This window comes from Channa argus, chromosome 7 (genome assembly GCF_033026475.1).
Source record: "Channa argus isolate prfri chromosome 7, Channa argus male v1.0, whole genome shotgun sequence".
Taxonomy (NCBI): domain Eukaryota; kingdom Metazoa; phylum Chordata; class Actinopteri; order Anabantiformes; family Channidae; genus Channa; species Channa argus.
Genome location: NC_090203.1, coordinates 4,848,821 through 4,873,409, shown reverse-complemented (window position 1 = coordinate 4,873,409; position 24,589 = coordinate 4,848,821). Strand labels below are relative to the sequence as shown.

Here is a 24,589-nt window from a genome sequence, read left to right as displayed (position 1 = left end):
GTTCCGATGCCATGTATTTTTTGAATGACGCAAACTGTACTGTTTATTAAGGGACAGGGTGATTCAAGGAGGGGATTGGGTAGGGTGGGTGTTGTCGGAAGCACTAGGCTGTCAGAGAGTCCAGAGCCCTGGGTTTTGTTGCGTTCAGGCAAGAAAAGAAAAAAAAAAACACGGTTAAATTGAAAAAACACCGATTTTAGGGTAAGAGAAAGATCTTGGATGTGTTTAAAAGCAAGGAAACACATTGTGGGCAAAATGATTTGTTTGAAGTTCCTGTGTTACACCAGCCCTCAATCTTCCTCTGACCCTAATCATCTCCTCTACCTGCCTCATCACAACCATAAAATGCTCTTACAACGATGCAATCACACAAAACTGGACATTTTCCTCTTCAATCAGATATTATGCTAGAAAACAAAACCAGATGTTTTGCACCAGGATTACAATATTTTAGCGACAGAAATACGTTGTCTGGTAACATGTATGTTCAGTATCAACGTATTCTCGCCATTGACATTACATATCAACACATTCTCATTGTGTTCTGGGGAAACGTAATGTGGTTGGATTGTTATGGATGGTGAACTGACGCTGTTGTGGCACTAGGAGAATTGTAATTTCAACAAATGGATGTGTAGGTTGTATGAGAATGTCGGGACAAACGACCTATACACAGCCTGGTAATTACACTGTGGCCTCAATGTTAGATATCACATGAGGTGCAAAGCATTGGAAACATTTCAGTCAAATGCTGCTTGTTGTGTCTTTCTTTAATTTTATGATTGTGCAGTTAGTGTTGCTAAGACAATAAGGGAGGGATTATTCTGAATCATGGATCCCGACAGAAAACAACAAGCGAGAGAAGTCAATAAGTCAGAAACTTCACCCAGGCCGAGGACACATGTGACAACTTTGCTCTGGTCAGTCAGCCAAGTGAGGTTATGCTTTTAATATTTCATGCCACCTGCAGCAACCGCCTGCTTGCACTAAAGTGGCAGAGAGATGAACAGGCGGTGGGTCCCCTTGCTGATATTTTTTTACGAACGTGGCTCATAAGTGCACCCTTTATCTCCATATCGACTCAGTATCTCAAATGGATGACTTGTGTTGCCTCTGATTTGCATTGAAAGAGGAGTGAAGCATGAAAGCTGCGGTAGAGGCAGGGGCACCTCTCGGTAGTGCCGTTCGAGCTGTCTCTGGGCCCTGAGGGGGCTGCCTCGCATTCTGCCTCTGTCTCTCTCTGTTCCCCCTCATCCCCCTCACAGATGGACCACACTCCACCACTGTCTACTTAGCGCTTCCCTGCTCTCTATCGGCTGTCAGATGCAATGTTATCACTCTGCGATACAACAAAAAATTGCAATTACTCAACAGGAGCTTCACCGCAAATGCTGAATGGGGCACTTTTGCAACAGTGCTAATGGGTCACCGTACGGGATTACGTTTGGATACGACGCTCTCACTGTTGCCAAAGGTTGACTTGACATATTTTACCAAAAGTAGCATTTATCACATTTAAGAATTGGATCCAAATGATCCCAGACATTATAGTCCACTTTTAAAAAAAAAACAAAACTCTTTTTTGTTGTGGACATGTACCATGAATTGACTGAAAAGAGGCTTTTAACTTTATACTCTAGTTTCCACTTCCTCTCGTATGAGAAAGCCGTTTACCTGCACAATAATACACATTTTACCACCTTGGTGTCAGTCCGAGCTCGGGTAAAAGTGGAAAGGGTTGTTCCGCTGAGGGGTGACCCTGAAAGGACAAGCCGAATTTTGACACCGATCATGTTGGAAGCAAAGAAACAACATGTCGCTCGTTGCAAAACTTCCGCTCATTTTGGTGGACAACCTATGGCACCAGCTATGTTGAGAGATACTGGGGTTTGGCTGTGCAGGCTGACTTTGTTAGAAGTAGGCATCGCTTCAGTGGTTTCATAAGTAAACTGTACATGGTTAGAAAGTTAAAGAGTTTATCAACTAGAGCTTGAGAATCAATCAGAAAGTCCTTTTTTTTTTCCTCTCTCTTTTTTTCAGCACAGTGAACCAACTGCATTTCAAAGACGGCTTCTTTCAGTCTGCATTGCTAAGTTACATTTGTCATTCTGTCATTTCACTTCAGGGCTGAGTCTTTTAAACCTGTCATCAGCAATGAAATGTAATCATTTGATTCCCAGCAGGTGCTGCCTTCCTCTGGTTATAGAGCTGTCCTCAGAGTTGCCTTTCTGAAAATCTCAAGGGCTCAGCAACCAACACGAAAACACATAATCTTAAACAATATTACAATTATGTTTCTATACAACTATCTGTATATTAGCGCACACATTTACACGGACAGTGCAATTTGCACAACAATTCATAGAGTGTATTTTTATTTTAACTTGCAAAAGGCCATAATTCACAAGATAGAAATAAGTCGGTGCATGTGAGAGGCTCCCTTTTTGCGTTGCCACATTTACAAAGTTCTTCACACTCCTCACATCTGAAGCAGCTGGGATTGAGGGCCTTGTCTAAGGGCACCACATTGGTGTTGGCGAGGGAGGGGCAAGCACTTATTTTCAACTGTCCCAACCAGATTTGTTAGACATTTCTGACTTCCATAATTGCAAGAGTGTGATAGAACAGACTGAAGCCCGAGATCCAACTGACAATCTCAGACCAACATCGACAGTTTGCTGAGAAGCAAACTGATGTCATTCAATCCACAGCTTTTTACAAATCTCTCTAAATAAAGGCTGTTTGCTTAAGTAATGAAGTTCAAAATAACTATTAAGTGTAAATTCTGATCAGAATTCTGTAAAATGCTATGTGTAAACGCATTGTTTATTCTGCTGATTGCGCAAACATGTATATAGTGTGCGTGTGCATTAAATGTAGACCCTGCCAGCACAGGGTATTAAACAAGCAACCGTCTTCTCACAACTTTGCTTCCCTAACTATTAGCCCACCGCCAGACCCTCCAATCCATAACATCATCCTCTGCAGAAAAGTATCCAACAAAACTCCCGAGCATGTACAGCTTGTTTTGATTGACAGTAAATACTTAGTCACTATATCCAGTAACACTAATGTTTGTTAGGCGAATAAAAAGTTAAGGCAACTCTCATATGCATTAAAATGTATAAATTGTTACGTGAAGACAAAGGATAATACAAACACTGTTGTAAATAAAGAGTCATAGTTGGAACATGGAGCACATTTCTCATGGTGTTCACTGGAATAATGGTGCTGAATAAACAGTTCTCTCAAAGAAACGGAGCAACCACACACACACACACACACACACACACAAACATGTAGGTACAACTGTGAGCCTTAAAACTCCACGAATCGTGTGTTGCCCCCAGTTTACCTTGACACGCCTTGCTCCCGGCAGGAGATCTGCAGGAGCTTGTGTGCGGTAACTCTCTAATTATTCACTCCACAAGTTCTTTCTTGTAGCAAGATGTGCATTACGTTTTTTTAAACATGTGACATAACATGAGCATTTTTATTTTGTCATATCTCACATATGCTAACAATGCAGCACTGAATTAATCTCAATGCAGCGCTGAAGTAATCTCACACGTACAGACACATTTTCATAATGTCACAGTATGCTACCTGTTATGTGAATGTGTGAAGGTATAACACTGCAAATGACTTAGATGTACACATGTCAGATGTGGGGGACAGTGAAAGATTTGTTTGATCATTTGTTTATTTGACTATTTGAATAATTGATTAGTGGATGATCAATATTTCATTACACTAGGACTTTGAACTCAATAGCTCAATTAATCAATGTGCATCCATCTGTCAGCCCATTAGACAACCCAGACAGAAAGAGAAAAGGAAAAGTAGCATCATAGTGTGAAGAGTCTTTGGAGTTTTTTTCCAACTGTCCTGCACAAACCCTGATTTCTGACCACAGCTCATTTGCAGCTGGTGCAAAGGACTGTTTTCAACACACAAAGCCAATGAGCTATATTTTAAGGTAACCAGTATTTGTATGTGTGTGTGGACCCTTAATTTGAATAGTAAAAAAAAAAAAAGAAAAATGCTGGAAAGGAACATGAAAAAAAAAATGCATCAAATGACTTCATGAGGTGGTAAATGGAGTAGAGTGCATGAAAGAAAGATTTACACGATGTGCATGAAACACATAACTTATTTTTCACTTAATCTTTTGGGGACTTTACATCTATTCCAAATAAATTCAAAACAACATTTTAAATTTGGTTTTAACTATTTGAAATGTCCTTTTTAATTACATCACGCCACTGCACCCTCTTCTTCTGCAGTTATTTAATGGTACTCGCATGAAGAATTAGCATCGCTAGCTGTTTATGAACCAACTCCTAATATTTGCATAACAGTGGATGAAAATAATTTGCCTTTTTTGTTTCTTCTTTTTTTTTTTTTTCAGATTGCTGAATGGGAGCAAGTTCCTGCTGCCAGGTTCCAACATCTGTTGGGAAGTCTGAAACCGCAAGATTGGGGGATGCTATAGAAGCATGTTAATCCCCAGGGCTTTGGGATGAGATGCTCAACGGTAATAAACTGTAGATGTCCACATACTTTTGACCACATGGTGCATGTCTAGGAAGTTAATGCGCTCACAAATATTAAGGTGCACACATCATTCTTTATAATCTTTAATAAAATAGATGCGTAGATCTGAAAATGCAAGAAACAACAAACAAGATCCAGGTTCACAATCTGTAGAAGGGAACTGATTTACAGAAATGCAACTGAATCGCATGTGTGGTTGTTGAGGAAGTGTTTTGTCTCAGTGCCTACTTTTGTGTCCTAATTTTATTCATTTGTTTTCTTCTGTGCACCCACTGTGCCTGGTAACGGGCAGCTGTTTGTATCAGGCATGGCAGAGAGCAAAGTTTGGGTAAAGTCGTCACTTTCTGCTCCAAGGAATCGTGGGACCAGCAGCTGGCAGGTGCAGCAGTTTATCACAAAACCAGAAATAATTGAAAGTGACAACTGGCAGCACCACAAATGATTTATTAGTCTTTTACTCAGCTCCTAACCATCCTCGGGGCTGGAATCAATTATTTACCAACTATGTGTCTTCAAATCATTAATTCTACTGTGTGGAGCCAAATGCCGTCCCACTTCATGTACCTCCTCGTGTACCAGACCCTTGGACTTGTTCCACCAGGTTCTGCTCCATCTGGTAGACATCTGCATGTGAGCGTCCAGCAGAGACACACTCAGACTTGCCTGGACAGGGTCACATCAGGTGGCTTAAAGCCCTGCGAGAATGAGTCAGATGAAGTTATTTAGAAGAGTTTTAAACAAATGGCTCAGCCAGTCCAATTCATTTCACCATCAGAAACCTCTAGATTTAATATTCAAATTATCGCGATACATTGCTCGTGCAGCACAAATTAAAAGCTCAGAACCAATAGATATCACCATATAGAGCAACTTATCAGGATGATATTACTTTAATTAAAAATTGGATATCAGCCAGTCAGTGTCCAGCATGAAAGATACACTGTATACTGGGTATGATTTTAATTAGGATTATGAATTAGTAACTATGGGTTTAATATTTTCAGCATGAAGAGTTTTAGCATCACTTGGTCAAAATGTTGTTTCAAGAGCCTTGTCCAGCCTGCTAATGAAAAGGACAGTGTTTCAAAGCGACGTGTGAAATATTACAACCTACAATATTACAATATTAATACGTGTACCTACGATTATTTCCTCTATGCTACTGGCTCCCAACAAGGTCTATTCCTGTGCTCTAGACCTCAGTTCTTACGATTACCTGCTGGTGGTCCTACCTACTGATTGTGCACCTTCCCCATTGCTTCTAAATCTTTTGTGGCAAGTACCACCTCTAAACCCCCCTGAGAATATCACTGTTGTCAAGACTTTGCATCTTTCTGTCTCTCCCAGATCTCCCAGTGTCCCTGCTTTCACCACTGGGGGAGCCACCCTGCCAGATTTACCAGCAAAAAAATAGCCCTAGCTGTCACCCCACCCCTCACCTGCCTGAAGATTCCCTAACTTCCCATTACACCTTTTACAATAAAATAACTGGTGTCCGAGTTTTTGGGTCCAAAATTGCTGAAAACGTAATTGTACAACCTGGGCAGACACGCACTCAGCCAGAACCAGTGACTCACAGCCCGAGATCCCACCACGGTTGAGGCAATACAGACGTGAGCATCAGATTGCCGCTATATAAGCTGGTTTTAGGGAGCTAACTCACAGAATCACCTCGTTACTATAACATGCTTTGAGAGCCTGAACCCATGTCTCAGCCCCCCCAAATGCTTAAACTTTGAATTACAGCCCTTGTCATTTCCAATGAAATGTTCCAAGGTAGATACAGCTAAGGTTGATCTGCTTTCAGAAGCTCCGCAAATTTTTTGACCCACTGATGCCATTGAAGGAGGCATCCAGAGGACTGTTTCCCATAAAGTCAAGGTAACCGATCAAACACTGATTATTTCAATGAATTCAGGACATATGCAGCTGACAGTCAAATGACTAAACCTGCTCTATTTGATGCATTTTATCAGGGTTTCCTCAGATTTCCTAAAAATTAGTTAGCAGCCTCCAAAAGAAATTGAATAACACCGATCGGCCACTGAGAGTGGACTCGATTCCGAGCGCTTGGCAGCGAATGGAAGCGCTATACCAGACCACACGACCTCGATCCATTATGATCGAGCCCTAGTTGTTCATACAGAAGCCATGAAAATTGGTAGAACTAAATCAACCCTAAAGTCATGACTAACCTCTGTGGTAAACCAGGTCACATAGTCAGAACCTGCCCCCTAAAGTAATTCACCTGGACCTGGTATTGTACTGGGGAGCGGTCCACTGACCACTGAGTTTATTGATGCAGAGGTGGCCAACCATCTACTACTACACTTTATACCCCTGCCAGAACCACTACAAAAAGTCCGCTCATGTCACCCTGTCTGGCAACATCAGTTTTCACATTGTCCTTTATTCGTTTGACATGAAACAGGTGATGGCAAAACATGTCAGTGACCCGGTATCATTCAGCCATCTTATTCACCTGATTTACAAGAATTGTTTATGTGGATAAGAAAGATGGCGACCCCCTTGATGCTTTGACCATCATGGCCTGAATGAGATTGTTGTAATGAACACATCCCCACATAGCCAACACTCGCATTTGCATTTAAGCTGCTCGAAACTTGACCTGAGAAATGCCTAATATCTAGTCATATCAATGCTGTGTCCTCAGCCCTTGTAAAGTATGTCCTCAGAAATATGTTGAACAGTTTGTGTTTGTCTGTCTTGTTGACAATTTCATCTTCTCCTGTTCTTTCCAGGAGCATATCCAGCGTATTAGACTGCTAGAGGATAACCAAAAAAATAATGTTCTCCACTGTTTCTGTTTGTGGGGACGTTTTGTCCCCTTGCTTAACCAAAGACAACCCCCTGCATCCATGTGCATTCTTTCCCAACTATCATCAGCAGAAAGGAACTATGACATCGGAGACGGAAAAATGATTGCAAAGCTGGCGTCACGAGGCTTGAAGGGGCAAGAACAGCAAACCCAACACCCTATCTCCCCAGTTCAGCAACAGGGAGGATCAGGCTCCAGACTGCCACCTACTGTCTTGGAGCAGCCTGCTTGGAGATTGAAAGGAAGGTAGTCAAGTGCTTTCCCAGTTAGGAGACCATTTACTCTCTGGTCCCAGGTTCACCACTGGTGTCACAACTCATGCCTGACTTTGCTCATTTAAGTAGAAAAAAAAAAATCGCGTATGAACCAGCGTGGCTTCCTGTCAACGTACAGTACATCATGTCGTGGTAATTCACTTTTCTATCATTTTTTAAAAAATCCTGTCAGTGATGCTGTCTCTCATAAAACAGACAACAGGAAATTAAGGAAATTCCTTTCGTATTTGTCATTCAAAAGGGTTTAAGGTTTATGTATAATTAATCCGCCATGGTTTTAAGTTCGGCAAGCAGTATTTTATCTGTTATAACTCAAGCCCTCTCATCTTTATGAATACAAAGCATATATAATGTGCCACCTCCCTATTATTAATTATGGAAATAACACAACAAAAGCACATCCTAAATCCATTACTGTTGTAAGCTAGACTTGTCTCAATAAATCAGCGTCTACAATCAAAATTGAAATAATTTTTTATGCATAATGTATGTGCTTGTTTCCACAACATCTGTTCATTATGCAGAGTAATGCATTCTTGTAGTTTTTAAAAACTTCGGTCCTATAAAATAATCATAATGACTGCTTCATTATGGAGCACAGGAAGACAGAAGTACATTTTACAATACGTCTCATGATTTACAGTTTCATCTACTTTTTATAGTCAAGTCAATCACAAGTTTGAGGGGAGAAGTGTGGGGGAAGACTCATTAAGGCAGATGTTTGTGAAATCACATGCGTTCATACAAAGCACGTCAGGCTTGTATGTGAAGTGGGTGTGAGGGGTGTTTGGCCCCCAGAGCCAGAGTCCCCTGTCACTCACGAAGAACCCCATGACAAAACAGTTAAGAGTCTACCTGTGCTGCATTTAATGGGGGGTGCTTTTAATTTCGTTCACATATCATTTAAGATGCTGAAATGTAGAGATGTGGAGATGTTTGTCAATTTCTACACGTGTGAAACAAACCTGAAAGAATATGGTCTTCAATGGCCACCTGGGGGCGCTACGACAAACTTTCACCTATGATTGACATGAAACTCCATGAATGTAAGTATTGCAAAAATATTTGTATTAGACAGTTATGAATTCCCCACCACTGTGTTTATTAATAATTCTGATCAATACTTAAATAATCAATTAATTCTGCTTATACTGTAGGTCAAAATTTTAGACCTCTATAGCCACTAGAAACATTACTGTTCTCTGCAAATAAATAAACCTACATTTATAATACAGTTGCATCAGACTTATTGTAAATTAGTAAATTAATTATGTTTTAACTTTTATGTCAGAAATAAACAAATATTCTGAGAAATAAAAGGGAGCTGTAATGATTAAATGACTATTGGGAGTTATTTTTTGCACTAGGACATGCTAACTTGACAACCAAACTTTGAAAATGCCACAATCCATCTATCAATCAATGTTCAAAAATCAAAATGTACATATTCTGTATGGTGTCAACAAAATTAAATTTGAATGGAGTTTTTAGTTAATAACTATACTGTAGAATAACACAAGATACTTGCAGCAACAAACAAACCAAATGCTCGTGTTATAAGGTAATTTAAAGGAACATGGATATGCTATTGATCATCTTTATTGTTGACGATCTCAAAATCGCAGTAAAAAACATTTTCATTCGTTGATCATTCAAAATGTAATAGGATTTCTCATCGTGAATAATTGTGTTATTTTAGGATTTCAAATCTCTTCATTGTTCACCTGCTCCACAGAAGATAAAGATGACTACTTCATCCATTAAGCTGGATGTGATGCAAGGAAAAAAATATAAACAAATAAACTGTGGTGGTGTTGGATTTTTCTGATAAGAACAGATCAAGATTTGACAACATCTGACACATTAACACTCAACAACGGCTGCAGTGCACGAGAACAGACCGCGTCCTGAGAGCTTTTAAGAGGATGATGCTGCTTTGAGATGGGCTGCATATAAACAGTTATTATCTGTGTCACAGTACTAGTGGCAGTGCTGAAGTGATGAAGAGGAATATTCCTGTTGCCCCAGCGTACCGCTGTGGGACTGTTATCTCTGCAGCACATACATCAGACACTGATGCACACACCTCTTCCCTCTGAATGCAACATGACAGGTTCCTTTAGTTTCCCACTTCCAATTCAGATAACACGGCAGTCTTGATCTGGCATGAAGCGCTTAGGAGATGTCGGCTGATATGAATTGAACTGTCAGTAATGTGCACAGCAAAACACAGGGCTTTTAAAATATACAAGGTCCCAAAGAATATGTGTATTCTCTGATACAGAGATTATGTTATCGCTGTTCAGCGTGTCTATGCAGAGCGCTATTCAAGAGCTGCTTGATAATGCAAGACAGGATCCAACATTTTGATTATTTACATTTACATAAGAAGGACGGAAATTGATTTCCTTACTAAACAGTGCACACAGTGATATTTACATTTTAAAGGCCTTTAGTGGATGCGTTTCTCAACACTGACTGTTGCAATGGATGCAACAGTGGGATACAATTTTACACTTAAGATTAAAGCTAATAGAAATGAGAAGATGTGTGAAAAGTTTGCACATCCGCAGTATAACGATGCTCCTACGGTACCGTACATAATGTATCCAGCTGACGTCATCCTCCTTTCTGCTTTAGCTGTGGATTAAAAGTCTGCTGTATAAAATCTATATATGCTGCATGCATAATGTTGTGGTGAATGCAGATTAGAGATTTGCATAAAAATAGAACAGAAGCCAACAGTTAATGGATACATATAGCAAATAAACGCTGTGAATGATAAATTCATCATATTTGTGATGACTTTTTTGCTCAGTCTTGAATGGTTTGTACAAGCTCTGCACCACCTATCAAAGGATTTTTGACGTTTCATCGGATAAGAACAGGCTCAGCGGTTTAGATACAAAATAATGTGATGTTTATGCTCGGACACCTTGAATTTAGCTCCGTGATCACAGAGAAAATGAAAAGTCAATTCTTTTAACAGCGTCCTCTGCACAGATGCATTATTCATACCAACATTTGTTTTAAATACCAAAATAAAAATATATTTTCCAAATTTTGTTAGTGGCTTTAGCGGGAAAAGTGTGTAAAATGTTGCAGTAGGCATCTAGTATATTTCACTGTGAAGCAGTACATATACATTATAACAAAATATACTGTATATACAAGATATTGACAACTGGGATGGGAATCCAATTGTAATATACAGTTTTCAAAGACCACATTAACAATCTACATTAATCATGTTTTCAAAAATCCTCATAAAGACATTGAAACTAAAAATAAACTGCCTACGGAAGCTGTCAGTCTGCAACCTGGATTAACTAATTCGTCTGCTGCTGAATAAAGGTCTGCTGGTGTCACGAGCAATTATAACTTTTAAAATGTTCACCCAAATGCTCCAAATCCGACCACTCGGCAAAACGATGTAATGGGACCAAAGTTATTCTTCGGTCGAGTTAGGGACATTTTTTTTTGACCTTATTCAAACGACTGTATCCAAAAGTTTCCAGTAGGTTTGAACCCAGATTCCAGCCACAGCACCACCATGAGACCCACAGTATATGCACATGTACACGTTAGCAAATCTGATTCTTGTTGAAAGAAGTGACGAGTTTGTTGGACTGGACTTTCTGCTCCAAACATCCCAGTTTGTCTCCACTTTAGGAGCAATGCTGCAGCTTCGGCACAGCAGACCTGCAGTGGAACGGGCATCAAAGGGGGCTGAATAAATTTCCATTTCTCGCGCAGCTCTTGTCTTTAGGTGATCGATCAAAGGGATTTTCGGCGTTTGTCGTGAGGCTGATCATTTCTTCTCTTTCTGATGTGATGACAGTTTGTATGTTAATAGCGAGTTTCCCGGGTCATTTTTCTACTTCTTTCACTTCAACGAAAAAATAGCCCGAGAGGTGGATTTAATATCCTTGTCTGACTTGATGTGAAAAGGCGACCCTACACTGCAACAATGCGGCATCTTGATGCAATAATCTCAAATTAAATCATGAATAATGTAAGGAAAAGTCATGAAGAAGAATTAATAATTCAATAGATAAATAATTTACAAAATAATCAAATAAATAAATAATGACACACCATAAATAAATCATCATCTTAAAGCTTTCCGCCAGGCAGCCTCATGCGAGAGGCAACACAAACAAAAATAGAAGAGGGAGAGCTTCACTTCATTGTTTTCTGAGGTAGTCAAGGAGATGTTTGTCCTGGTAATCACAGCACATACATTTCACAGCGTTTGCAAGTAGATGTTAAAACCTTTTTTATATGGCAATAAACCAAAATAATTATGGGTTTCCGATCAGTTGTCTTGTTTGCTGTGTGTTGACCTGTTTTTCTGACTGTAACCCACGGTTAGGCCACCTAAACACACTCATAGGTCGAGAAAAGGAAACAATGAAGTGCTTTCAGAAAAAAAATAAAATAAATAAATCTTTGGACTATTTAGAGACTCTATAGACCAGCCCCTTTCTGATTCAAAGCCTTGTTTTGGTTTTACCAGTTTTATGGAGAACACACTGTAGGTTTGAACAACCATCGTTTAACGTAAATTAGATGACATTTCGAAAAAGGGCTTTTTTCATGAAGGAGAGGAAAAAAACCTCCCAGTGATGCAAAACAGTCCATTCAAAAGGGCAAAAACTAAACCGGAGCTTTAACCCAAACAGTGTGTAACCACATGCAGTGATGAATCGTCGAGCTCTGAAGGTTTGTTGTGCTGACCTTGTTTAATTGTATGCAACAGGACGCCGACGGTGTCGGCCATTGCTTTTTACAATTCACTGTTTTCTGTCCTGTCACACCACATTACACAACGTGTAACAGCAAATAAGTGGCCATCGCCTTTTCCTCGCCTTTGTTTGAAAGTATCTGGTGATCAACTGACTCTCTCCTGCAGTTTCCTCCGGAATAGAAATCGTCTCCTTGACAATAAATACGTGGTATAGCTTTCGCTGGCCAAAGGATTTTAAGCATTTTAAGTTTGAATGCATTGTAATTAGGACAATTATGGAATTATAATAAGTGGTTCTGTAGTGTAGTGGTCATCACGTCTGCTTTACACGCAGAAGGTCCTGGGTTCAAACCCCAGTAGAACCACAGTTCTATTACATTCTTAGAGAGAATATTGATATAATTGAAGAAAAATATCTACAGCAGGCCAAGCTGTGAGGTGACTAAATGTAAATTATGACTCTATTAATGTTATGCTTTGTAATTGTCAGACTTTTCAAATGTCGCAAAACTGTTCATGATTTGTTTAACAAATGCAAACCTGCAACCTTGGTATCATGGTCCCCTTTGACTCATTATTATAAATACTGATTTGAATTAAACTTATCTGTTTAATTAGTACGGTAGGACTCGCACACGTGCACTGGAATCCTGAAAATGTCGGTCAAACGTTTCTGTAACCAAAACTCTGTTTCCCGCAGCCCAAGTTTTCTATCATGTTGCTCTGGCTTCGCACTGAAATCAAGCGGAGTTTCTCCCGTGAGGACACTTCCCTCAGACCATCTGTGTGACCAGCTGTGTTTTACAAGTCTGAGTCACAGCTCCACGTCTGGGGCCGATTTTGCCAGACATTGTCCAGAGTTCACGTGTAAAACTGGCTCATGGGTCATTTTTAGGGCTTATTCTTGCATATCCCCATTGTGATGTCACATTGGGAGCAGGTGCAACACTGCTCGATCTACAAGTGGGAGACTCAAACTTTGGAATAACAGCACAGAGGGGGCTCCCATCATCACCTCAATTCACCCAAAGGTCTTTGTTTTATTAATACTAGCTCTTTAAAATAGCATTTAGGAAAGTAAACTCAAGCTTTCTGTTTTTGGTGGATAATCAAAGCGCTCCTGCCCATAAACCAAGTGGGATCCATAATTCTGGATTCCTTGAAGCAACTACGTGGACAAAACAGTCCAGATTTCAATAATGTCAAAATAGCGTTGACATGACAGTAATAATATATGAGGAGAAGTATGTGTTTGTTTGGGCCTAAGGGCAGAAGTACATCCAAGTTCTCTGTGGCTCAGTTGGCTTTTACTTTGTCAGCCAGAATTTTACAAGACATGCTGTGAAATTATACGATAGGCTTATATGGTGAAGACTTCTTAGCCTGAATTGTCTTCTGCCCATTGAAGACATCGGTTTTCCCCGTGCCATCTGCCTATCAACCTTACCCTATCAAGAAACAATCAACAGAACCATCTGCGGTCTAGTCACCAGTCCTGTTATCCCTCCAAACCAAATAATGACAAACTGGAAAAAGCAGGGTGAGCAAGTCACTGGTGTATCAATCAAGGAAGGACGTCATCCAACAAGAGAGCTCAATCAAACAGAAACACAGGGAGAGAAAATACTGTTTGACTTCTCAGTCATAATGGGAGCTTTTAAGAGACTTTGTGTGGATTTAGGGAGAATTTTACAAAGCTGTTGGGTAAAGAAGGTCATTGTAAATAGTTTGTATTGTATTTGGAATGATTCTAATGTTAAAATTAATTTCGATGCTGTATTTTGATGACACACCCACTTGAAAGTGGAAAACTGCTCAGGTACTGTTTGACTTTGGATATTCTTTCAAACTGCTGCCTGAAAAGCCAACAGCGGCTCTGTCTCAAGCCATTAAAATTCACTCACTCCTCGTGATTGCAAATAATGAGGATCCAAAAGCGAAAGAAAAAAAAAAAAGAGAGAGAGGTGGCAGACACAAAGATTAATTAAAAAAAGAAAAGCTGTACAATGGACACATGGATTGTTTCATTAGAAGCCAGTTGTGTGGCTGCAGAAATGCCAAGAAAATATGTATGAGGGTTCGGGGACGGACAGCGCTTAAGATAAAACAGTCAAAAAATGTGCAACAGACAAAACCAGGGAATGTGGAATGGAGGAGGCCCCTAATGAAGCCAGCTGGTCCCAGTCCAGACAGGCAGAGGAGGGGGAAGGATTGATAGAAGGAGAGACCCACGAGGGTGGGTGGGGGAGCGAGAGAGAGAGAGAGAGAGAAAGAGAGAGAAAGAGAGGGGGACAAGGGAGTAAGACATGCAGGATGTATGGCCGCCCAGGCAGCTCTATTGTATCAAGAGGCAGCAGTAGGTGTATTTCTTCCAAACTCTGCAGAAAAACCTAAAGCCATGCCAAACAGCACGTCTGCTAATCGGGCAGCAATTACTAGCCTAATAGATGTTTTTTTTTTTTTCCCATTCGGGTTCTTGCCGCCTTACAGTCGCCATGTTGGAAGGCAAGAGTGTCACCGCGGCGGTGAAGAGGATGCAGAATTCCCCGCGCGTTGTTCCCCTTTCCATCACGGGGATCTTATCCAGATTCTGAGGCTACCTGTTCCTGTGGCCGAGCGGTGTTCCAACACACTACTGGAGACCCAGCCCACCTCCTCTGCACCACGCTGCCTGAATGCACACATGATTAAATATGGAGGGTGCCATTTATTTATTTATCTATTTTGCAGCCTGTTTGGGTTCTGCTCCATTTCTGTTAGGTATAAACATGATGTCTTTACATTTTTAACGCTAACAAATTGACAGCTTTAAACCAATATTTACATATTTGGGGGAGGACTCGTTTACCTTCCTTGCATAAAGTTAGAAAGATTTACGTGTCTCACGCTCTGAAACCAGCTCTGCCTCCTAAAAATGATGTTCCCATGCAAGTGAATTGACTTCACTAACTGCTTTGTGTTTCGGTGCAACATATTTTAAAATATAATTATTTTAAGGTCAATGGACGACAGCATTTGTTGTCTATCTATAAAGCATGTAATTGAAAGATAATAAGGACCACAAGCCTCGTCTTCTGAGGAAGACATACCATATCATACATGTTTTGTCAGTGGTGCTGGACATAAATCTGCAGAAGCAGCGAAGTAAGAACAAGCCTTCATTTCTCTCTGTGATTAATTTTAGAAACACCGTGTATTATTAATAGTAACTTAGTTCACAGCAAGTGTACTAAGTGTCCCCTTTGGGAATTTCGGGGGCACAAAATATCACATTTGAGGTGTCAGAGCAAGATAACAGAACAGAATACAAAGACTGGAAAATAAAGTGATATTACTCACTATGTGCCAGGCACCTGAAACTTTTAGCAGCGTGTCACTCGGCCTGTCATATGCATCATATAATCTCTAAGCATGTGCTGGGAATGTTGTGATTCAGCCGGACTCATGTTTGATTAAATGAACTTTGTGTTCTGTTTGTGGTCTTAATTTCCTGGTTCCGGCACTTATTTACTTACTAGACTACGGTATCAATTGTGTCACTCAAAGAGGGGAAAGGCCTAACATGTTGACGGGCTCCACCTCGGTTCACCGAACCAGGGTTACAATAAGCTCCCATGCACGTTGCCTTAAGTAGAACGAAGAATCAATCCCAGGACGACACCGTAAAGCCACTAACATTCACGCTGACTAGCAGAGGGTTGTGTAACTTTCTTTGAGCGGATCGTGCCGTTCAGCTGACTGAGATTATGCTCTTATCCACCGCTACAAGCTCAAAAATCCTTACAACTTTTGTTTTTTTTTGAGGGATCCATGACTCCCACTGGCATTTTCACCGAAACAAATGCACTGAACAAACATTTCTCAAACCTAACTTGCTCAAAGGGCCTAAAAGTGCCTCCCCCCCCCCTCCCCCTTCATGTTTTATTAGAAGCATGACTGTACATGCTGAAATAATACTGAAAAATATCACAGGAAAGTGTATTTTTCCGTTCACACAGAACAAAGTGCCCTTCTGGGGAGAAAGAATCAGATCCTTACTCCACATATGTGTGTGTGTGCTCATACCAGCTTATTCACTTATTTCTTTTTTTCCTTCATTTTAAATTCTTTTAACTTGCTTTTTAACTGACATTGGATTTGTTTGTTTTGTCTGTGTCTGGTGTTTCAGTTTGTTTTTGTGGGTACAATCTCCCAGCACAGTCTGTGAAGCCCATTCTGCTTCCACCTGGAATTGAATGTGCTACCTAAATTAAGTGCCGCTTGCTCGTTATAATGCACCATGTTTATAAAAATTTTGCACTGTCATCTAGTGGGGAACTGTTTCAGAAGTGTATTAATTTATTTACAGTCTTTTGTTCTCAGGAGGTCTCAATGGTAAACACCGGGAACTCAATATTAACTTTTCATTTGACATGGAAATGATTTTTTTTTTCTTTATGCTGCGACTTCTACAGTCAGTCATATGACTAACATGTTCATTCAAATCCCTCCGACTTTTTAAAAGACTGAGGATTTGTTGTGGGAAACAATTGGGATCAGCCATATTTAATTATGCTGTTAAACATGTAGCACAAGGCATCATTGGCTCCCTGGTGATGCAGTTTAGTGTCCAAATATCTGAAGCTCATGGCTGCAGTACGACTCAGTTCACTCCTGTGACATCAAATTAGTCCCGTGTGCAAATATAAAACAGCTTTTATTAAAGCCGTTTTTCACCAAGTCAGAAATACAACATTCAGGTTTGTAAGACAAATTGTTCTAAATTTAATGCCACATGTTGCTCTGCTCATCCAGACCAAATAATTATCATTTACCGCCTTAATTGCCGTCCTGTCACGCAACTCATTATGGTCAGTCATGCTGTCATTATTAAATTTGGTTGTTATTTTTCATCTTTTGTAGTTTTTTTATTTTTTATTTTATTGTTGCAGGATTCTTTGAAGAAGTGTTGCATTGTGTTTTAATCATAGAATAAATAGGTTATGATAAATCTAAAGGGTCCCAGCGTTGAAAAGAATGACCACAGTATGCTGTGCTGGGGTGTGTGTGCAAGGTAACGTAATAACATATCAACACCAATCACTGAACAAATGCTGCTGCATTTTTGCCTTTTTCCCGTTTATATTTTACAAACAATCATATGAAAATTAATATCATTACTGAGCCGAAGGATTTTGTGCTCCTCTATGTCAAGCGTCCAACGTGTTTTTGGGTGCACAGGTTTTTGATTAAAGATGTAATGACGGAACCAGAGGAGGTCGCTGGTGTTGAGAGTAAATCAGAACAAGGTGGAATTGATCTCCTGTAGGGTGTCGACTGCTCCGTGGACCCTTAATAGACATTTTTCATTTTTAATCTCTGCAGTTTTCTCCTAAATGCCCGCAGAACTATTTCTTCTTCATCAGCACAATTACATTTAATAAAGTTCCATCCCAAACCCAATATGCCTAATGTCTAAACCTGACACCAGCCGAGATTCCAAGAGGATGCCATTACGTTATTTAGGGTTCTTTTTTTTTTTTGATGTCACATTATTGTTTTTGTGGGGGGGTGGGGGTTCAGAGAATCAAATGTAAATACCAGGCATCCTGGTAGATTTAGTGGAGTTACTGGCTTTGCAAATGTTTGAATAACTCCTCAAACACTTTCTTGCTCTCCATGGGCCTCAGCGTCTCATCGCAGCTTTGGAGCTAAGTGATCGTTTGGCTAAATGAGGAGCCCCTGTCTCCACATGTTTGTGGGAGCTATAATGACACTGTACTCTCAGCAGGCTTATGCAGCACTGCACTGGAGAATGAGGAAGACTGCTGGGCCTCCAGCATGCCGTGGCCCTGACTCATTGTCCTATGGACCCATTATTCTGCTTAACACTGATGCTCGAGCAGCAGCGGTGTCTCTTCCTATGGACCCGTTAGTCTGCTGGACGCAGACGGTAAGAAAATGCAATGATGCGAATTCCAGATGCTGCAAGATGGTTCAGTTTCTGCCTGTTAAGTGCAGCACTTTCTTTGCAGCTAATTATTCCGATTTTGTTAGGCTCTAAACGGCTGGTAAACATGGCCAGAATAAATATAAGACACAACAAGAGGGTTGAGTGCGAGGGCTACAAGTACAGTAAATAGACTGTTTACACCAGTCTGAGACTGTTGTGACATTTAACATTCCATCTTGGTTCAGCAATTCAAGCACACGAGCGAAGCCAGAAAGAAAAGGCCTGTAAGCACGGATGAAGAAAAGGTGCATCAAACTCCAGAGATTTTTTCCTTTTGCTTCGTCTTTTCTAATTTGACAGGCCTCCCAGGGAAATGCTGCAGGGTGCCCAAAGCTACCGACATGACGATTAAGAGGCCTTTTACTCCAAGTGTCATCTTCCTGATGAACAATAAGGCTGTGCGACATTTATTTACGCTCCCCTGCTCCAGCCTTTACGCCAGATTTCTACTTCAGCCCATACTTCTAATCCCTGCACACATTCATACCTTTCATTGCAAGCAGAGCTGCATGACTTGGTCAGCGACGTTGTATTGCAACTGTTGTGTTTTTGCGATTTGCCACTGCGATATATGATGACTCTACTAGCTATTTATCAAGGAAAACTTTTTAAATGTCTTTTTCACTTAAAACCTACAAACCTTGAAGCACACAAACCAAAACTTAAAGCACACACAACATGACCAACTACTTCACTACTCACTGTAACTAATTCGACTACTAATAAAAAAAAACTTATATTGACTGTTATAGAGACTAAAGCATAGAATGAACTCATGTTACTAAACTTTTTTAATAAAATAAAATAAAACTCAAATTGTCAATTTAAATTGAACTTCAACTAACATAACTAACAAACTTTTTCCCATTCCGTCACTGCTATTTGGATCCAGACAATGTCAAAGGCTGCTTTGTCCTGACATTGTCCGGAGTTGTATTTCACGCATGTAACACGCATCGGAAGATCGTCCGAGTCAGAAACTGTGTGTTTAAGGCACATCGGAGCCGTGCAGCTAATAAAAAAAGAAGGTTCTTCGTCAACATCCCCATTCGCTTGCTTTAAGTCCTCGCGACAATTTGGGACAGAACAGTGGTGCTTGACACGTGGTGTCACGCACATAATACCGAATAAAGTCCGGACATTTGCGTTCTCACATACACCCCTCTGGACAAAATCAGGAGAATGTCAGTTTAGGCTCTAGTTTAGGTTTGAAAGGGGACTAGGGACTTCTCTGATTGGACAGTCATTGTAGTGAATCGGTGCACAAGAAGAGACCGTGGTATTAACAACAGGTCTTCTGCTCTCCGGTTTATTCTCTCGAAGGTAGAACATGCAGCGTTACATGCTCGTTTGTCGGCCGCAAATGGTGACCTGAGCTAAAGCAGCAGGTGGCGTTTGGTGCCACTAGTTTCTTGATTTCTTGGTTTGTCCCCGAAAGATATTCAATTCAATGTCACCATTGTTCTACATTCAGTCTGATTTGTCACCGATATGCCCTTTAAACTGTTGTTTGGCTTAAGGCGTGTTGCAAAAGATTGTTTAACGCTGCAAGTCAGGGCAATGTGACTGGAAAGAAAAATGGGATTTTATATTATTTATTTTATTAATTTACCACCATTTGGGGTTATATAACTGCACAGGCTGACATTGGGATTGTGATTAATCATGCAGCACTAAATACCTAATTTATAAATTATCCTTTTCCTCAGCCTTTTCTGTGCAAGTAACGGCGCACGCGTCTTCACTTATCGTCACACGCTACAGTGAATTTCCTTTTGATTCAGAAACAAATGTTGCATTTTCTTCCATTCTGTCAATTTGGTCACGAGAGGAGACTGTTGGTTTGTAGAAAATATTAGCCTAGCTTTTAGCAAAAATGAAAACCACGACGTACAATTTGCGTGGGTTCTGTATTAATACAAATAAATAGGGGATTTCTGGGCTACTGAGCTAGAAAAAGCTTTCTATGTACTTTCACTAAGAGTACAAACCCACAGCTGCTTCCCTGGCAGATGTATCTAAAACTGTTGGGTTGTGGAATTGAACTGTAACACATGCAGCTACAATCACAAAGTTATACACAGCAGATTTCTTTAAATTGGATTTTACTGTAATTAATTCAGTAACTTATTGTTAACAAGGGCATCCTGACGATGCCAGTCTTTACTGGACACATAAGAATATTTGTACATAACATGTTCCAGTAAAATTTTGGACTTTGCATGTTTTACATTTCTATAAAAGAAATCAGTTGTCAAAATTCTGTACTGTTGCCAAAAAAACTAGACTTTCAAAATTAAAGTACGAGCCATCAAACCGTGCAGTCAAGCATTAAACAATAGATGACATTTTCTGAAGAGCATTTATGATGTGAGGAGAGCGTGGTTCTTTATTGTACATCGGAAATTATTTTCACCAAACAAGCCATCGTCGCACGAGAAAGTTACAAAACAAAGCAAATAAATAGTTTTTCATTTTTCACTAAGGAGGAGAATAAACATTCATTTGCAAAATTGACCATAAACAAGAGACAAAATAAAAAAAAAAAACAAACAACAATGCCAAAAATGTCTGAAGATGAATGTTGCCAAGACAGAACAAGATGCACTGACAACAGTGAGGGGAAGGCATTGTCTGCGGATCACACAAGAACCCATTGAGCAGGCATGTGTTCCTCAGTCATCAGCTACAGCAAATCATTTGTTTCATATTCAAGCAGCAGAGAGAAACAAAGAGTGGGAGAAAGAGAGGGAGATTTCTTTTGCGGATGAAGGAGTCAGAGGTCTCTGTTTTCCCCCACGAGCGAGCAGGGCGTGTCCACCGGCTCACCTGGGAGGGTCTGCTGTTAGGCAGGAGGCCAAAAGGAGAACTTTCCGGGTCTGATCGCGTCATAGAAAAGCAACGTGACTGAATCAAGCGCCAGCTCAGGAGGAAACGGATTCAAACACTGGACCGATACCTGCTTGAAGCTAGATTTTTACCTGAGAATACAACGCTCTTATCAGGCAAAAGCACAAAGTGGAGCTACTGCAGAGAAGCACATCCCTCACCAGCTAAGACACTAATGATGTCTCTTATTTACCTAAATTAAATTTTGGTGTTGGATCTGTGGAATGTTCAACCGGCAGAAAGAGATTTAACAAACATCTAAAGATGTGACTGAGCGTTCTGTACAAACAAACCTGGATGTTTGGCTTCCTTTCTTATGAAGCATCACAGACTGGCTGAGGTGACAAACACAAGCATATTTTCTGCCATGTACTCGTGTCACAGTACATGATTTCTTGGAATTGATGTCTTTCAGCTTTAAATAGTTACCCCTGGCTGCAGTTTGAGGAAGACATCACACAAAACGTTGCCTTAATAAGTACATTTTCACAGTTATACAATCTAAATATGCAGGCACGTGGGAGGTTTTTCTAAAAAAAAAAAATCCCCGGCAACTAACAAAACGATGGATTTTATTCATCAAATAGCACTAGTTTTTTTTTTTTTTGGTTTGTTTGTTTGTTTTTTTACATAGGTGACCATGGAAGTGCTGCAAAGATAAACCCCTCGTCCAATAAACGTGATCATATATAATACATAACTCTTACCCAGCTCTTTTCATGCAACAAATTCCCAGCATGCTGTCAACAAAAACATGACTCAGCTGTCTCTTAAGTCATGCACTAATTATATTATTAATTTAATTCCAAGGCAGGATGTTCACACACAGAAATAAAACAAGCATTTCAGTATGTTCAGATTCTTTGCTCACAGTGCCTCATGTTTAGTAACATGAAAGGAGGGAAGCCGCCTGTTTCCCTGTGGAGCAGTAACGTCTCTATTTGTCGTCCCCGGGGACCGGCACTTGTCAGCATGCAGCTCTAAAGAGATGGATCTCTCCTCTGACTCTGAGGGGAATCACCTTGTTTGTTTTGTGTCAATCCACTCAAATCCTGCAGTGCTACTGTGCCCCCCCCTTCCCGCCGCCTGCCTCGGCCACTCCCCCTGCACGCTCCCCGGAGAGAACAGGCCGTATTATTTTTGCCTTCATGTGGAAAAAGGTCAACTTGGCAATTTAAAAAGCAGAGTGTACGCAGTTTTTTGTGTGTTATGCTACACAGTGACTACTTCACATTTAAATTTACACCAGTGCAACAGAAAAAAAAGAAATTGCTGGAAACTACCTGAAAGCGTCCCGGTAGTTTAATTCTGTCACAAAACAAGAGTCATGTGCCCATATGAAGACAGGACTACGTGTCCTTCTACTATTACTGGCCTTTCGAGGCAATATCCAGAGAAACACACTGGAATTTTGACATTGAAGTGACTTATATGAAAAACAAACTGAACAGCATTGTTAGAAATCACTGCTTCAGTTGCAAGTAACTATAGAAACAACAGAGCTGCGCATGTTCATCATCAGCTAACAAAAAAAAGTGTCCATGCCAAAAGTATAGATTGCCTTGATTTTAATAAAAAGATAAGTGTATCAGTCCTTCTACTACTTTACTTTTTGGTGACTAGTAGGCAGAAGAACAAGTTGTAAACACGTGTTTTAACAGCCTGTAAAGTTGTTACAGAAACACGTGGAAATAGTTGCTTAATAATACATTAAACACACACAATGCAATGCAGCAATTATTTGTAATTGTGGAAGTCAAGTCCAAAATCCATTTTCCTGTTAGCTCCGTTTTGGTCTACACCAACTCCTGCGAAAAAACACCTGTATCTGTAGCTGTTAAATGCTTCACTACCAGCCTGTTCTCACATCCAAGGCGTCACACAGACACAGGACTTTTCCACAGGAGACTCTAGTGTGGGCTGTTTTAATGATGATCGTCAGACAACACGGGCACGTGGTTACTATAGTAACGAAGCACATGTCTGACGTTGTCACTATTTGCGTATTTGATTTATTAGTAATATAAAGATATAGATTAGCGCGGCTTTAGCACGGGGGCTCTAAACAGGATTATCATTATAATTACGCTCTATGAAACATAGTTTTTTATTGGGCACAATAAAAAAAAGTGGAAAAACTGAATGTGCATCAGGTTTGGTGTGAGAATAAAAGTAATCAAAAGAAAGACACAAACTTACAGAGGCGTTGTCAATTAGCGGCATCGGGTAAAATGCACCTATAGTTACAAAAGCTAAGTTTAGTGTTAATCGCTAAGCAGAAACAGCAATAAATACAATTTAAAAAATGAGGTTGAGAGACACTGAGGCTTCTTGACCAAAAAAGTTGGCTTCTCTGCCAGGTGCTAAAACAAGCAAACTCTGGTCTGAGCACGTGAGCGAACGTACCTTTGGCATCTTAATTTGACACTGACATTCCACATGCGATGAAGATGGCAGCCTACAGTATGTACCGTTCATGTTGACAGCACGTAGTGGCACAAACAGCATGTAGGCACCTCTCGCACAAATAATAAGCATTGTGGAGCAGTCTACCGAGGCAGGTGCAAAAAACGCCCACTTTTTTTCCTCCTCCATCCCTGACGATCCCCCATATCACACACAGATGTTTCCCATCAAAGGCATCCACAAACCTCTCCACCCTGAGTATGTAAACCAAGATAAGGACCCATTCAAACAGAGGGACTCTGCAAACTGCACCTTGCTATTGAGCCTTTCTTTCTTTTACAATACACACTTCAAGACTGCGAGCTCCGGCTTATTTTTCCCCCTTTCTCCAAGGGGTCGCATGTGCTTTAGCGCCGTGAGCAAAACATGTAGGTAGGACGTCTGTGATAGGCATTTGTAAATTCACAAGAAAAAGGGATAATACCAGAGTGGTATTTGGATGTGTCGGGGAAAAAAGGGAGTGATTGAATAACGGTAATTAAAGCAGTTATTCGTTCGGCGAGCACCTGCATGAGGGATGATATTGCTCCTTAATTCAGCTCAGTTTAACTTCTCTCAGCCGGTGGTTCCAGCGTCGCCTCATTAATCGCTGATTGGCATCGAGCTGTTCGCGGGAGCAAACTGTTTATTCTGTCTTGCTTGCTTTCCCTGGGCTGCACACGATGGCGGCCTCTCTTAACTGCAATATCAAGGCCCCACTGTACTGATTGAGGCCAACACCTCACTTTTGTAGATTATGCGACACAGCTGATTTGATATACACATATGCAACAAAATAGGATATATCGCTGTACAATCAGACTGTACATTCACCATTTTCT

At 40.5% G+C, this 24,589-nt stretch overlaps 1 non-coding gene across 1 annotated transcript; it reads left to right on the top strand.

Annotated features, from left to right (window-relative positions):
• The first annotated feature begins 12,713 nt into the window (after positions 1-12,713).
• Positions 12,714-12,786, top strand: trnav-uac (transfer RNA valine (anticodon UAC)). The gene has a single exon. It is a non-coding gene; the product is annotated as a tRNA-Val (tRNA).
• The last annotated feature ends 11,803 nt before the right edge of the window (positions 12,787-24,589 follow it).